The sequence below is a fragment of the Eumetopias jubatus genome, unplaced genomic scaffold (genome assembly GCF_037043125.1).
Source record: "Eumetopias jubatus isolate StellerSeaLion01/CBP00866 unplaced genomic scaffold, mEumJub1_p1.0 scaffold_10, whole genome shotgun sequence".
NCBI lineage: Eukaryota > Metazoa > Chordata > Mammalia > Carnivora > Otariidae > Eumetopias > Eumetopias jubatus.
The window spans coordinates 50924002-50940132 of NW_028274816.1; positions in this window are offsets into that span (position 1 = coordinate 50924002).

Here is a 16131-nt window from a genome sequence, read left to right on the forward strand (position 1 = left end):
ATGTGGTGTTCCATGATTCATTGTTTGCGTATAACACCCAGTGCTCCATGCAGAATGTGCCCTCTTTAATACCTATCACTGGGCTAACCCATCCTCCCCCCAATATAGGTATCTTCTATTGTCTCACAGATGGTATGTTATGTTTTAAGTCATAGAACTTAAGCCTCCTTTATGGGGCTTAAAAAAAAAAAAAGCCCTCAGAGGACGGGCAGAGACTACCTAACCCTTGGCCTAGAACTGGGGGAGGTTTTGGCAAGACCGTCCAGGGCCACTGGTGACTGTGGTGGTGTGAGTGGGTACAAGACACCTGTGCTACCCCACCCTGTCCTTGGGCAATGAGAACTGTGGCTTGGACCCACGACTCAGCTCCAGCCCAAGGGGTGGGGGTGGACAGGGGATGACCCAGGACCCTGAACTTGTCCTCTGTCCGAGTGAATGAGAGGCATCCAATATCAACAGGGCAGCCCTGTACTGGCAGCCAGCCAGCAGGGGCCCCCAGCCTGCTAGGCTGCTCTCCCGGACCTGGGGTTCAGCCACCAGGCCCCCGGAACCCAACCCCATCAGGGCAAGAGTCCACGAGTTCCTCAGGGTTTCTAGCCGACCCCATGCACAGAGGGGGTGGTGGTATGGGTAGCAGTCGAGGCTCGGGAGCCCCCTGAAGGGGTGAGAAACAGGATGGGGCCCACGTGGGTCCCAGCCTAAAGTTGGGGTACCTACTCAGACCCCAGTGCCGCCCTAGCTTAGAGAACTTCGGGGAAAGTGCTACAGAGTGCAGCTCCCCTCCCCCCAGCTGGTTGCAGGATGCTCCTGTTGGGGTGTGAGAGGAACTGAAAAGTCTAGGGGTGCACGCCAAGGTTTCTGGTTAAAGAAGGGAAGAGACTGGCTGCCGTTTACTGAGAGGGGAAGGATGGGGAAGAAGCAGGTGCAAAAGCAGCAGCTAGGGAATCCCGACTCAATTTGGGGAAAATGGCAGTTCAGAAAAGAGGAGCCCGAAGGCTCAGAGTAAGGATGTGAACCCATTTTTGTCTCGTCACCCACAGGTGACACAGCCTGTCCCAACCCAGTGTGGGGTAGCATTTTAAAGCCCTGACATACTAGGCCTCATGTGCAAGGGTTCATCAATGATCTCTGTGACCCTACCATGGGCGTCCTGACCCCCTGTAGGGGGAACAGTAGGGGGCTCAGAAAGGTCTTGCCCCTCGGCCTGGGGGAGAGCAGGGCAGAGATCAGTGGCCTTGAGTCCAAACCTTAAGCATGTGCCCGTGGATCAGTTTCTCCCCTCCTGGCCCCGGGCCAGGTTTTCCTGAGCCTCCCTCCCTCCCCTCTCCTCCTCCCTCAGGGAATCCGGGAGCTGAGGGGGTTCCAGTCCTGCTATCTTAATTTGCACTGGTTAGAGCCCGGTGACCAGCCCTGCAAGGAACCCCGGGCAAAGGCCCATGGGAAAGGCCCTCAAAGGGAGGTGACCCTCTGCCCAGGACACTGTGAAATGGTAACTGCGTGCCTGTGGGAGTCTTTGCTCAAATGTCACCTTCTTGCTAGACATCCCCTGACCGCCGCATTTAATGTTACAACCCTACCCTTTCTATGCCCCTGGTCCTGCTGTTTTTCTCGGAAGCCTTCCATAAACTTCTCCACCGGCTCCCTTTCACAGTCTCACTCATCCAGCTACTGGATGTGGCCACCTTCCCGCACTTCCCAGGCTCACTCCGCCAGTGCTCCCCCGTTCAGCTGACCTGCTCAGCCTCCCTGCTGGAGACCTCTACTCATTCCCTGTGGCTGCCATAACGAGCCACAGAAGTGGTGGCTTAAAACAGAAATTTATTCTCTGACTCTTCTGGAGGCTGGCAGTCCAACTTTGGCTTCACTGGGCTAGAGTCAAGGTATGGGCAGGGCTGCATTCTTTCTGGAGGCTCTAGGGGAGAATTCATTCCTTGCCGCTCCCAGCTTCTGGCTGGTTCTTGGCAACCTTGTGGCTACATGGGTCCGATTCTGCCCCTGAAGTCACATTGCCTCCTCCTCTTCTGTACGTAACCTCCTTCTGTCTGTCATTTATTTTACTATTATTATTTTTTTAAGATTTTATTTATTTATTTGACAGAGAGAGAGACAGGAGAGAGGGAACACAAGTAAGGGAGAGGGAGAAGCAGACTCCCCGTTGAGCATGGAGCCCGATGTGGGGCTCGATCCCAGGACCATGGGATCATGACCTGAGCTGAAGGCAGCCGCTTAACTGACTGAGCCACCCAGGCACCCCTATTTTATTATTTTTTTAAAGATTTTATTTATTTATTTATTTGACAGAGAGAGAGAGAGAGCGCACAAGCAGGGGGAGCGGCAGAGGGAGAGGGAGAAGCAGGCTCCCGGCTGAGCAGGGAGCCCAACGCGGGACTCGATCCCAGGACCCCCTGGCATCATGACCTGAGCCAAAGGCAGACACTTAACCGACTGAGCCACCCAGGTGCCCTCTGCCTGTCATTTATAAAAGATACTCGTGATGGCACTTAGGGCCCATGGGGATAATCCAGGACAATGTCCCCATCTCAAGATCCTTAACTTCATCACATCTGAAAAAGACGCTGTTTCCATACATAGGGGAGGAAAGATGTTTCCCTTTATCCTCCTGATTCCTCAGCTAAGACTCTCTGTAATAAAAGACAGATTAACGGCCGCCTGGGTGGCTCAGTCGGTTAAGCGACTGCCTTCGGCTCAGGTCATGATCCTGGAGTCCCGGGATCAAGTCCCACATCGGGCTCCCTGCTCAGCGGGGAGTCTGCTTCTCCCTCTGACCCTCCCCCCTCTCATGCGCTCTCTTTCTGTCTCTCATTCTCTCTCTCAAATAAATAAATAAAATCTTAAAAAAAAGATTAACACAAGGAAAAGAAGCAAGTTTATGTGAGATAGGGAAACTGAAGGGATTCCATGAAAATTTGCTGTTTGCTCCTTTTCCTGCTTCTCTTCTTGCTAGGACCTGCACACCACTCCCCCCCTCCCAATGCCTTTTAGTACAAATAATGTATGTCCTCCTTGTAAGCATCAAGGAGTTAATGATATCTTTGGAGTCTTCTGGCACCATAGATAATATCTAAGGAATGACCGGGTGACAATGACCAGGCGAGGCCATCATGTGCATGTTCCAGACAACTGGCACTAGACATTTCAATGCCAAAGTGACTTATGGAGGACACCTGGCCCCTTGTCCGGTTCTCACTTCTGACTGGTTTCTAGATTCCCGAGAGACCAGACCACCATTCCCGGTAAAAACCCCAGACTCCAAAGAAGTGACTCATTCTCCTCTCCCTTTCCAAGCATCTGAGACGCTCCACCTGTATCTGCCACCTTTCTGTATCTTCAGTAAACTCTGGCTCTCACTTCCTCTGGTCTCGAGTTTAGTTGCTATTTTGTGTGAAGTCAAGGACCTTCTCAGCTGGTCCTGCGGGAAATCCCCCAACCCGGGTCCTCGGACCCAGCCTGCCTACGTCATATTCACATGTATACCACAGACAAACATGGAAAACACCCTGGGGAAACCGAGAAACTCCTCCAGATGGCCCAAGCCACCACCTTACATGTCATCTTCAGCAAAAGATAAAAGGATGTTGTGGGTGTGTGTGTGGGGTGGGGGGAGGCCAGCTATGGGAGGTTACCAGATAAAGCAGGGCAAACAAAGGTAAGGTTGTTTGTAGACTTAAGTGGGTGCTTTCTCCAATGATAAGATGCTCTTGGGATCCAGAGTCGTCCTTCTCTTCTGGGACAGGAAGGTACTCTTACTCATAGAGATTTCCTTTAGTTTTTTATTTTATTTTTTAAAGATTTATTTATTTATTTTACAGAGAGCGAGAGAGTGAGTGGGGGAGGGTCAGAGAGAGAGGGAGAGAGAATCTCAAGCAGACACCACGCTGAGCACAGAGCACAGAGCCCAATGTGGGTTTGATCTCATGACCCTGAGATCATGACCTGAGCCGAAAGCAAGAGCCTGATGCTTAATCGGACTGAGCCACCCAGGCATCCCTAGAGATAGCCTTTGTAAATGTAAATTCCCCTGACAAAAGGGTCGCTTCTACTCTGTCTTCAGAGCCTTTCCTGTGTTTGCAGTCCTTCTCAAAATCATCAGCTCAAAATAATCCTTATGCCAAAGACTTACATTTTGGGGTGACATATTCTGCTACCCTTCACATGTAAGGTAGCATGTGAACATGTAACAGAGACTGGGACCTGGATATATTTGGACCCTGACTGATAAGTTATTGGTACTGAAAGTGGTTCCAGGAGAATAGACCCTTAGGGATCTGAAACTGATCTGAAATTGATTCTCTTATCAGTTACTTAAATTGTCACCTGTGGTCACCTGTCATTTACAGACTCGGCTCCATTCTACACTGGACCTCTTGTTGACCAAGGATGGTGGACATCATCAATCAAGGCTGTCTGCTTCCTTGTTCTTATTCCTGTTGTCTCCCTGAAACTCCCCTTAAGTGTCACGGGCCTCATAAGTACATAACTAATGTTCTTGGTCTCCCATGGGCTAGATGGTGTAAGCCCACCACATGTCCTCCTCAGCAGGGGTCCAATGCAACAGACCAGCATGTGGGAAAGCCTGCTGTAGACATCAGATGTTGTTCCCCAGGTCTATGTGTGGCGGGCACTGTGGAGGCCTCCCCACACCCTTTCAGTCCCTTGTCTGCGGAGGAGACCCCACAGTGGTGGGAGCCTGACTCCGTCTGAGGGGCTGGTCCTGATGAGTCTAACCAGTGAAACCCATCACCCTTGGCAATAATTGGTTCAGGAACGGGCACTTGACCCAGTGCCCCTGGGATGCCGAGGGATATTTCCTGGGGGGTTTTCAGGAAAATGTAGAAGAAAGGATCACAGATCTAAGAAGAGTTTGTGGCTTACTAGAATGATCTGGAAGAAGGAATGAGGGAAGACGCCTACAAGGTGGATGACTACCACACTTCCCTTCCTTGAGAGGTGTGGACTGGCAGCGACAAAAGAAGGAAGTAAAAGATAAAGGATTTCCTTTAGGACCATAAATTATGGGGCAAGCCACTTGTGGTGAAATCTTATGACATTGGGAAACAGTGTGGGCTATTGACTTGGCAATCAAGCCATAGATAAGACACCATTTTGCAAAGCCATCAACAAAGGTACTCATGACTATTCATCCAGGATAAAAACAAAACCAAACCAAACCAAACCCAGAAATCCATCATGTGGATTGAGATTGTAACTTTTCCTCTAAACGGCAGCTTAAATGACACACAGATCTGTCTAGTAAGGCAGCTGATCTCTTCTTCAACCTGTCTTTTGAGGGGCACCTGAATACACCACTTTGAAATATGCCTCTTCGGCATATAGATTATTTTGAGCTAAAGGCCATCGAGAAGCAGCAGATGTAGGGAAAGCTCTAAAATCAGGGCACAAGCTCTCCTTTTACAAAGGAAATGTATATTTATAAAGGAAATTTCCATCTGTAGAGAAGTCTCCCCCTCCTTACCAGGAGCGGGAGAACTCTTGACAATTGTCATCAATGAAGAAGGCAGGATTCAATCTGCATAAGAAACCTTACTAAAAAACCCGTTTATGATACTTTTCCTGGTCACCTTCCCTTAACTTGCTTCCCCTTCCCAAAAGCTTCCAACCCCTTTTCCTTTATTTTAGCCTCAAATAATATATAAGTCCAAGGTCTAGCTACTCCTCTGGCTTACTCATCGCTGGGCGCTCCCATGTCTGATGTGCTTTGCACATGTCAATAAACTTCTGTTCATTTGTCTCTTGTTAATCTGTCTTTGGCCAGATTAATTTGCATGGCCCAGCCGGATAACCTAAGATGGTGTTAAAAAGGGACAACAGACTCCAAATGGAGTCACTTGTGCTAAGCCCACACCACCTAACCTAACTGCAGTTTCAAACTTCCCCAGGAATGTAATCTTTAACCAGTCAGGCTGGTATTTCCTGGTTGGCACTAGGGAGGTAGTCCACCTGATAGCTGCTTTCATCCCCAAAAGAAGGTGACTTGCCCAGAACAAACCTGTTTTTAAAGTTTATGACTTCTCTGTCCCACTCCTTGTCGGCCTTTAAAAACCGTTCCTTTTCTGCAGCCCTTCGGAGCTCCTTTCTCTTTGCTAGACGGGGTGTTGCCCGACTTATGAACTGTTGAATAAAGCCAATTAGATCTTTGAATTGACTCAGCTGAATTTTGTCTTTTAACATACCTGGTGGCAGTGGTGAGATCTGAAGGGAACTTCTGATGGCATTTGAGGGGGACAAGAAACACAGGCATGGGACCCAGGCAATACTTCGAGTTCTTCTCAATCATTGTTCTGTGGGTAAAGTCCTCCATGGTTTCTGAGGGCAACCATGCCCCATAGGGTTAATGAAGCTGAAGTTAGCAAAAACTTTAAAACTTGTTTTTTAGAGAACTCTTTCCCGCTAATCAGCTAAGGTGTCTTTTCAGACCCCACTAACAAATCCACTAGCTGTCACTGCAGAAACCAGGACTCAAGGTCAACCATTATGGGTCCAGCCCAGGAATATGCAAGGCCCTGCATTCCTTTCCCAAGATAACAAGATAAGGAGTCCAAGATCCCATCCAGTTTACGCCGGCTCTCTGAGCAGGCCTGTAGGTCCTTCTCCTTGTCCTAAGATAACCTCCTGATGTCAGGTGCTGAAATTTTATGTCGTTCTGATGTTAAGTCTCTATTCCAAAGTGAGCATGGGATGTATGTTACATACCTATTTGCTCCATGTTCATGTTCCATCTTTCCTCATTAGTCATAATTTCACCAGCCCTTCTCATCAATATGTTTGTAATCTCAACCCCTATGATTATAAAAAATGTGCTCTCTCCCCCTTCAGGAAAGCAGATTTGAGACTTGCCCTCCCATCTCCACATCTTCCTTTTTTGGCTGTTTCTCCAATAAACCCTTTCCTTGCCACATACCTGTGTCTGAGTGACTGACTCTGCTTTGCTTGGGCAGACAGACTTGGGTCTGGTTATATGAGCTCCACCCTCTTTGTGTCCAGCTCCCAATCTAATTGGCTTCCCAACACAGGGCAGGTCAGCTTGAGGGGGTGGATACTCTGCCAGGGCCCAAACTCCTTGCCTTGATTTCAGACCACAATCCTCAATTGATTGGTGATTCTGTCTCAAGATCCGTGTGGGAAGTGTTGGTGGTAGTTCTCAGTTCTCCATTCATTGGGGTTTTTGCTAGTTCAAGGTTCTGCGGTGGGAATTGTTTGGCAATGCACACGGGGCCTTTGTTTGCCAAGATGTAGTGGTATCTCTTGGTTATTACTGATATATTAAGATGCATGTGTTTGACTTGTTTTGTGTAAATAAAGGGAACCTCAAAAGTCGAAAAGGCACAAGAATTGGGCACAGGTCAAGCATTTAAGAGCTGTTTGAGCACTCACCACCTTAAGAAGACTCTTGTGCTTGGATAAGTGGTCATGGAAGGGGTAAGATCAACACTAAGTCACCAACTGGCCTTAAGAAACTTCTGGGGGCTCCTGGGTGGCTCAGTGGGTTAAGCGTCTGCCTTCGGCAAGGTCATGATCACAGGGTCCTGGGATCGAGTCCTGCATCGGGCTCCCTGCTCAGTGGGAAGCCTTCTTCTCCCTCTCCCTCTGCCTGCCACTCACTCTGCTTATGCTCTCTCTCAAATAAATAGACAAAATCTTAAAAAAAAAAAACCCAAAGACTTCTGTGCCACAAATTACACTATAAGACATCACGTCCCCCTCCCCAACCTGGTGGCACATCCCTTTCAGGTATTAGCTTGGCTCTGAGGAACCAAAAGTTTTAGCTGGAAAAAAAAAAACGAGATCCTTAAATTCTAAAGAGTTAAGCACACCAAATTCCAGCACACTTCCTTATTTTATTTATTTATTTTTTTTAAGATTTTATTTATTTATTTGACAGAGAGAGAATGAGAGAGAGAGAGCACGAGAGGGAGGAGGGTCAGAGGGAGAAGCAGACTCCCTGCTGAGCGGGGAGCCCGATGTGGGACTCGATCCCGGGACTCCAGGATCATGACCTGAGCCGAAGGCAGTTGCTTAACCAACTGAGCCACCCAGGCGCCCCACTTCCTTATTTTATGTCTAAGAATTGTGCTCCCAGAAGCTATAAATATCCACAAAAAGCAGCATAATCTTACTAAGCTTGTTTTGTGTCCTGAGAACTTGGCTTGGTAACAGTCAGGTTAGGGACCCAGAAATAAGGTCCAGTAGAAATGTGGGTTACCCCATTTGTGGCTGGGGTCTTACCAAACTGCTGCTGGCCCCCAGAGGAATTACAACCTAGGATGACAGTGGCCAGTGACAGGGAAACATTCTAGTTAGGTAAGATCATTTTAGAAGTGCACTTAAAAGCAAGGCTTCCAAATCAAACAGAACAGGATACTTATTTTAACTGGTGTGCCAGAGTCTCCAAAAGCCTGCAAAATTCCAAAATAGCTTCATCAAAAGATTCACTAATGAAAACCTTAAGATGTGATAGGTACGTAAAAACAAAAAACAAGGGGTGCACAGTTGGTTAAGTGACTCACTCTTGATATCCGCTCAGGTTGAGATCTCAGGGTCGCGGGATTGAGCCTCACATCCGGCTCCATGCTCAGCATGGAGTCTGCTTGAGATTCTCTCTCTCCCTCTGCCCCTCCCGCTCATGCTCGCTCTCTCTAATAAATAAGTAAATCTTAAAAAACACACACAAAACAATAAGACTGACATAACTCTTACTGTTTCCCTTTCTCCTCCTTTATTTGAGTATTCATTCTAGTAAATCTCTCAGGCAAATTGACTTTACTCGACCATAAACAAATGTTGGCCAACTTAATACGGATCCCTGCCATGTCGACCCTCAAAGTGAGACAGGGAAACTGAAGGGACCCCATGAAAAAAAGCCATTTTTTCCTTTGCTTCTTTTCCTGCTTCTGTTCTTGCGAGGACCTGCACCCCCACCTTACACACACCTTAATGTATGTCCCCCTTGTATAGGTCAAGGTGTTCATGATTTCTTTGGAGTCTTCTAGCAATAGCTAACATCTAAGGAGTAATCAGGCTGGGTTGTGATGAGCATTCTCCAAGACCCTTGGCTCCAGGGCATAAGTGATTTATGGAGCACTTCTTGTTCGACCAGCTCCTGGATGCCTGAGAGGACACACACCAGACCACTGTCCTCAATAAAAATTCCAAACCCCCAAGGAAAAGTCGAGACTCATTCTCCTTGAGTCTCCCAGACGTTCATCTGGGTTTATCTGCTCTCTCTGTATCTTCAGTAAACTCTGCTCTCACTTCCTGCGGGCTTGCATCTGATTTCCAACCTGCGAGAGGCCAAGGACCTTCTTGGCTGGTCCTGCGGGGCCCCCCTCTGGGTCCTCAGACTCGCTCGCCCTGCCTGCATCAAAAGGAGCGCCCCTGTATGGGACCCTCCCAAAGCTGACTAGGACTCCGAGGAATTTTCTGACAAACTGTTATGTTATTCTCTTATTAAACAGCCAAAGGAAAACTGTCATTAACAATGAACAACCTTGCCAAATTCTGGGAGCTATCAGAGCTACAGATGGGATTCTGGAAAGACCGGCAGAGGCCAGCTAAGGGTGAGAATTGGCACCAGAGTCACCTCTCCCAGATCTCGGCCTATAGTATGCAGGAGAAAGAGGAAAACAAAATCTCCTCTGCACCCTCTTCAGGAATGCCTCCGGAGTCCCCCGCGTTGTTATATACTGCGAGAAATATTTACTGCTTGACCTGGCTAAAAACGATAAAGGAGCTCTGTGGTCAGAAATTGGCCAAATTGCAGAGCCTGAGAGAAACATTTTTTAAGGCCTTCTCCCCTAAGCTAAGATAAAACTCTATACCCAGAAGGAAAGGAAAACCTTCTAAAGCCCTTGTACGAGGACAACCTATGAGGTCATTTTAAGTTGCAAATCCGACTCTTGGAGGAACTGAGAGCAACTGTTCTTATCTTACAAATCTCTGTAAAACCGGAAATTCAGCTCTAGAGGAAGTTTGAAGTGCATTTATTCCTTTTTTTCCCCCAATTCCAAAACCTCTCCTATTTACCTTAAAAGACTTATAACTTGCATTCTTCCCTGTGCCTTTGAGATATAAATGTTGAAGTTGAACTTCAGGGAAGTGATTCTGATCAGAAGGAAAACAAAAGGGGGAAGGTCATTTGGAACCTTCACTAATGGGAAATCTTACGTGTGTGGAAGCTATAAGGTCTCCGTTTGTTTGTATGTTTGTGTCCATATATATATATATATATATATATACACACTTGTGTTTTGTGGATGTGTTATTTTCTACCTCCGCGTGGTATTGTCAAAATTAATTTGTAAAAGACTTCTATTTAATTGGTTTGAAGAAAATCAAACACTTACATGACTTAAGTATTCATACAAATTCTCAAAAATATAATAGAAAGTAAGCCAACTACTTTTCAGGTCCATGGGATCTGGGATAATCTTTGTCAAAGAAAATCCAGTTCAAGTTTGTTTTCCTTAAAATAGACATTTTAATCATCTTCAGAGTTACCAGCATTCAATATGACATCTGATGTCTCTAAAGCTTTTGTTTTTAAGTTTTAAGTAATCTCTACACCCAACGTGGGGCTTGAACTCATGACCCCAAGATTGAGAATCGCATCTCCTCTGACTGAGCCAGACAGGTGCCCCTCTCATAAAGTTTTTGTGGGTGGTCTAAATATAAGTGTAGTGTCTTTCCTGATCGGATGGTGTTCCCCCAAATGTGGGTTGACCCAATCAGGTTGGGGGGGGTGTGTGGTGCGCAAGGCAGAACAAAGGACATAGAAGTTTATTGAATACACCACAAGGGAGAGGCAGTCAGGACAGCAGAGAAGAGGCCATCCTCAAGGAGGCAGTGGGTGGGGGCTGTATTTCATTTTATTTATTTTTTTTACTTTATTTTTTTTAACTTTTATTTTATTTTTTTAACTTTATTTTAGCACAAGGTGGGTGCAGAGGGAGAGGGAGAAGTAGACTCCCCGCTGAGCAGGGGGTGGGGGCTGGTATTTAAAGCAGGAAGGTGAGGAGGTACGGGACCCTGGAATTCTCCCTTCTTTGGTAACTGTGTCTGGTTGTAAGTAGGCCATTGGTCAGTTAGGGCCTGTGGCTATTTCGAGGTGGGTCGCCTGCTGGAGCTGTCTGGATTCAGCCAGGGGGTCACTATGGGCCCTTGTGCCTGGATGGAGTTTCCATTGCTCAAGCCTGTTGTTTCAAGGCAGCCTCTACAATAACTGTTAAGAACAAGTAAATTAAATAGTTGTAAGTAGAATAAAAAAGGTTTTAGGTGAATTTCTTTTTTTTAAGATTTTATTTATTTATTTGACAGAGAGTGAGAGAGAGAGAGAGAGAGGCACAGCATCCCGTCTCCTTCTGCCTGCCGCTCCCCCTGCTTGTGCTCTCTCTCTCTCTCAGTCTCTATGCCCATCTCTGGCTGTCTGTCTCTCTCTCTTTTTCCTGTATAACTCAGACAAGGATGCGTGTTGCACCGGTGTTGGCAGCCTTCCAGCAATGTGAGGCTGAAGCTGAAACTGAGAGGCCACAGAGCAGCGAAATGGGAACCTGTGATCCCAACCACGTCTCTGAGCATCAGACCGGCCAACAAATCTCAATATGTTTCAGTCTGAAGCATCCTTATTTGGAGTTTGTGTATGCATGTGAGTGTGTGCACGTGCGTGTGTGTGTGTGTGTGTGTGTGTGTGTGTGTACATCAATGTTCTCCCCAAAACACTGGTGAGGAACCCGGGATCATGACCTGAGCCAAAGGCAGAAACTTCACCAGCTGAGCCACCCAGGCTGTCCCTAGGTGAACTTCTTAAAAAGTTTTCCCTACTCTTTTTGGTAACCCAGAACCTTAAAGTTCTGCTAAATGAAGTGATGAGTTAAGTTAAATCCATTGAGTATCTAGGTCAATTCAATTCATGAATCATTGAACAGAGCCAATTAAATCTTCAAATCAGTTGAATTGTGTTTTTTTCACAACGCATAGAGGAAAATATTTTTTCCCTTCCCTGTACTTTGCAAGGTAGCACTCACCATGCTACCGGGTGAGGGGGATGCTTTTCATTCCATCCCCGCAGGAGGGAGAAGCAGAGGAAGAAGACCTCTGGCTTGTCTCTGCCCTTTGTGATGCCCCAGGAGGGAGGAAATGGTTCATTAGAGCTCATCCGTGTCTCTAATCCTGCCAGGGAGAAGCTGACATGTTGGAGAACAGGTTCAGCGCGGGGTGTTGGGAAGCCCGCTGTGACCACCTGTCGAAGCCTCACCAACCAGCAGACCTTCCCATCTCTGCCTGTGTCTGCTTCTCAAAAAGCTCCAAACTCGGCTAAGGGAGGCAGGGTGCCGAGTAGATTAGAGCCGCTACTCTGTAACCAGATTGCCTTGGGTTCAAGGTCAGGCTTGTCCTGGGACTCGCTATTCATGCTGTTCAGTCTCTGCGACCTCAGTTTCCCCACGTATGAAATGGGTGTGATGCCACTTACCTCACCGGGGTGTGATGAGGAGTAAATAAGCTAATACAGAGTATTTCATTGATGTAAGCGATTGGGCTGGGTGTTAAAATAGATGGGCTGTCATGGTTAAATTAGCTGTGTTTTTTTCCAAGGTGCCTCTCACAAACAGGGCATCTTAGAGTTGAGGAAACAGAGAGTATAGAAAGGCTCAGAATAGGGGCGCCTGGGAGGCTCAGTGGGTTAAGTGTCTGCCTTCAGCTCTGGTCATGATCCCAGGGTCCTGGGATGGAGCCCCGTGTCCAGGTCCCTGCTTGGCAGGGAGTCTGTTTTCCCGTCTCCCTCTGCCTGCCGCCTCCCCCTGCTTGTGCTCTCTCTCTCTCTCTCAGTCTCTATGCCCATCTCTGGCTGTCTGTCTCTCTCTCTTTTTCCTGTATAACTCAGACAAGGATGCGTGTTGCACCGGTGTTGGCAGCCTTCCAGCAATGTGAGGCTGAAGCTGAAACAGAGGCCACAGAGCAGCGAAATGGGAACCTATGATCCCAACCACGTCTCTGAGCATCAGACCGGCCAACAAATCTCAATATGTTTCAGTCTGAAGCATCCTTATTTGGAGTTTGTGTATGCATGTGAGTGTGTGCACGTGTGTGTATGTGTGTGTGTGTGTGTACATAAATGTTCTCCCCAAAACACTGGTGAGTTTTTGAGAGCTCTGAACACAGCTTGTTTTTAACTAGTGCTTTTTTGGCCTCTTGCCCATTCCTGAGCCCCTAAGTGAGTATTCCCTGCGAGAGCTCTCTTTCCTCACCCCTGGCTCCAGATCTCTGGGAAGCCCAGCCTGATAGTCTCATTGATGGCAAACTCCAAGATGTTTAAGGATGCTCAGAGGCACTGGGTGCCCTATCTCCCCGACACCATTGACTCAACAGCAAACACTCTGGCCCTCAGGGGACTCGGGCCTTGTTATCTCCCTTGAAGCACCCAGACAATCATCCCTGTCTTCTCTACATCTCTGGACCACTTTCCCACCCTTAACAAAGCAGTCTCAAAATTGTTACTTACTTCTTCCCAGAACATCATCTCCCAAAAAGAAGAGCAGGCTGCAGAGATATTAAGTCGCACACAAGATGAACCTTTGTTATGTAAATAGCCACATAGTTTCCTTGAAAGAATGTTAAGGGGCGCCTGGGTGGCTCAGCCGTTAAGCATCAGACTCCTGATCTCAGCTCAGGTCTTGATCTCAGGGTCATGAATTCAAAAATATAAAAAAGAAAGAATGTTAAAACAACATTGGTTTTCCCTTTAGAGCAGTGATACAAAGTTACCCTTTAAACAAAACTAAGTCTAAATTGATTTAAAGAAAAATATTAAGTAAATAATGGTTGAAGTGCCCCTGAATATGGCTAAAACTCTCAAGTGGTACCTGAGCCGGTGAGGTTTGGGAAATATGGCCTCAGAGAAACTAGCTTTCCTAGGTGATGGACCCAGATTGTATGGCTTGGGCATGAGATTCACCTTTTCTCTTTCTTGGGTCTTCTCTTTATGTGTACAGGTGTCCAGCCCTTAGCTGGCTACTGGAGGCTTGATAGTTGTCACCAATGAGCTGTATCTCTGTTAGAAGCGTCAGAGAGAGTCAATTAAAGATGATTTAAAGCTGAGACTTCTAGGACACCTCTGCTGAAATAGCACCTGCTCGGAATGCCCACATTCAGGTTTCTTAATGCCTGGCGAGGGGTGGGGGATGGGGTTGGGGGGGAGGCTAAGGAGTATTGAATTAAGCTGTAGATTGGGAGAAACCTGGGTTCAAGTCCAGGCTTTACCACTTACTAAATATGTGATAGGGACAAACTACCCAATCTCTCTGACCTCAGTTTCCTCATCTGTAAAATAGAAAGGACTAATAGTGAAACCTACTTTCTATACTGTGAGAACTAGAGGTCGCCTGGGTGACCCAGTTCAGTGAGTTAAACGGTGGATGCTTGGTTTCGGCTCAGGTCATGATCTCAGGGTCATGAGATTGAGCCTTGTGTCAGGCTCCACACTCAGCTCGGAGTCGGCTTGAGATCCTTTCCCTCTGCCCTTCCCCTTGTTCACACACACACTCTCTCTCTAAAATAAATAAATAAATAAATAAATAAAATCTTTAAAAAAAAAAGAATGTAAAATGCTCTGCGCATTTGAAGCTAATAAGCTAGGGATGAAGAGACAAATTCAATGACCCCATGTGGAAAGTATCAGACAAATCAGAATGTGGGGCATTGTAAAGAACAACCATTCTGAACTTCAAAAAATCGGTATCATAGTAAACAAAAGTATGTACGTGCGGGGAAACTGTTCCAAACTAAAAGGGACTGAAGGCGTACAACAACCAAATGCCTCACACGAATCTTGACTGAACTGAGACTTGAAAAAATTAGGAAGGCAAAGGAAGGAAGGAAGGAAGGAAGGAAGGAAGGAAGGAAGGAAGGAAAAGAAGGAAAGGGTGTTTTGTTTGCCATTTGTCATTTTTTTCTGAACCATTTGGGAGTAAGTTGTAGGCATGATGACCATTCATCTAAATACTTAAGCACACATCAGATAAGAATCAGGTCATTCTTCTACTCAACTGCACTACCATTAGCCCACCCAGGTCCATAATACCTTCTACTTGGTCCATCTAAAATTTCCCTAATGGTCTCAAGATTGTCTTAGTGCAGTTGAGTAGAAGAAGGGGAGAAAAAAATGACAAAGCAAACATGGCAAGTCATTGACAGTAAATCTGGACAGACGTAATAAGTGGGGTTTGTTACACTATTCTAACACACTTTTCTGTAGGTTTGAAACTTTTTAGTAAAAAGGGGGTTTTGGCAAACAAAATACCCATCATGACAGGGGATTCTGTCCCTGACCAAAGGCAGGGCTGGAAACCCTAGGGGCGTTCGGGAGTGATGGGGGTTCCACTTGATGCTCAAAGTTACTAAAGAAGATAGATCTGCTCCCCGACCTAACGGACACGTCGCCCACCCCACAGCCAAGCCCTTTCTCCCTGGCTTAGAGAGCCCCAGTTTTGTTCAGGTACAAGACAGAAGTATTCTCAGGGAAATGGTTTCAATTGAGGTTGAAATGTCCAGATCTGTGGGAAGAATAATGGGAGCACTTTGGGGGAGTTTATCCTGCTCGATAAAAACTGTGAAATAAAAACATATACCTCCTAGAGTTGAGGGGGTCTGTGATTGGGAGGGGGCATGATGAGGGGGACTTTGGCGTGAGGCAAAGGTCTATTTCTCGGCCTCGTTGCTGGTTATGTGAGTGTTTGCACTATGATAATTCATTCGTGCTGTATATTTATGTACTTTTCGGTGTGTATGTTGCAGTGTGTGTGCGTATAAAAACGTTGTCTTTCCTTTTTGTGGCAGAAGTTGAGTGAAGACATAGTCACGCAGGAGGCGCTCGAGGGCATCTTAGGACAATGCAGTGACAAGACCCAAGATGGCTGCCAACATGCTGAGGAGGATGGTGGAGAAAAAGGGACAGAGATGTCTCTGGCTGCCATCACTGAGCCACCACACTAACCCAGGTGTTACATATCTCCTGGTTATGAGGAGGAATAAATGTCCTTATCTTTAAAGCCTCTTGGAATTGGGTTTCCTTTGACTATATCCCAAAGCATCTTGGGTATT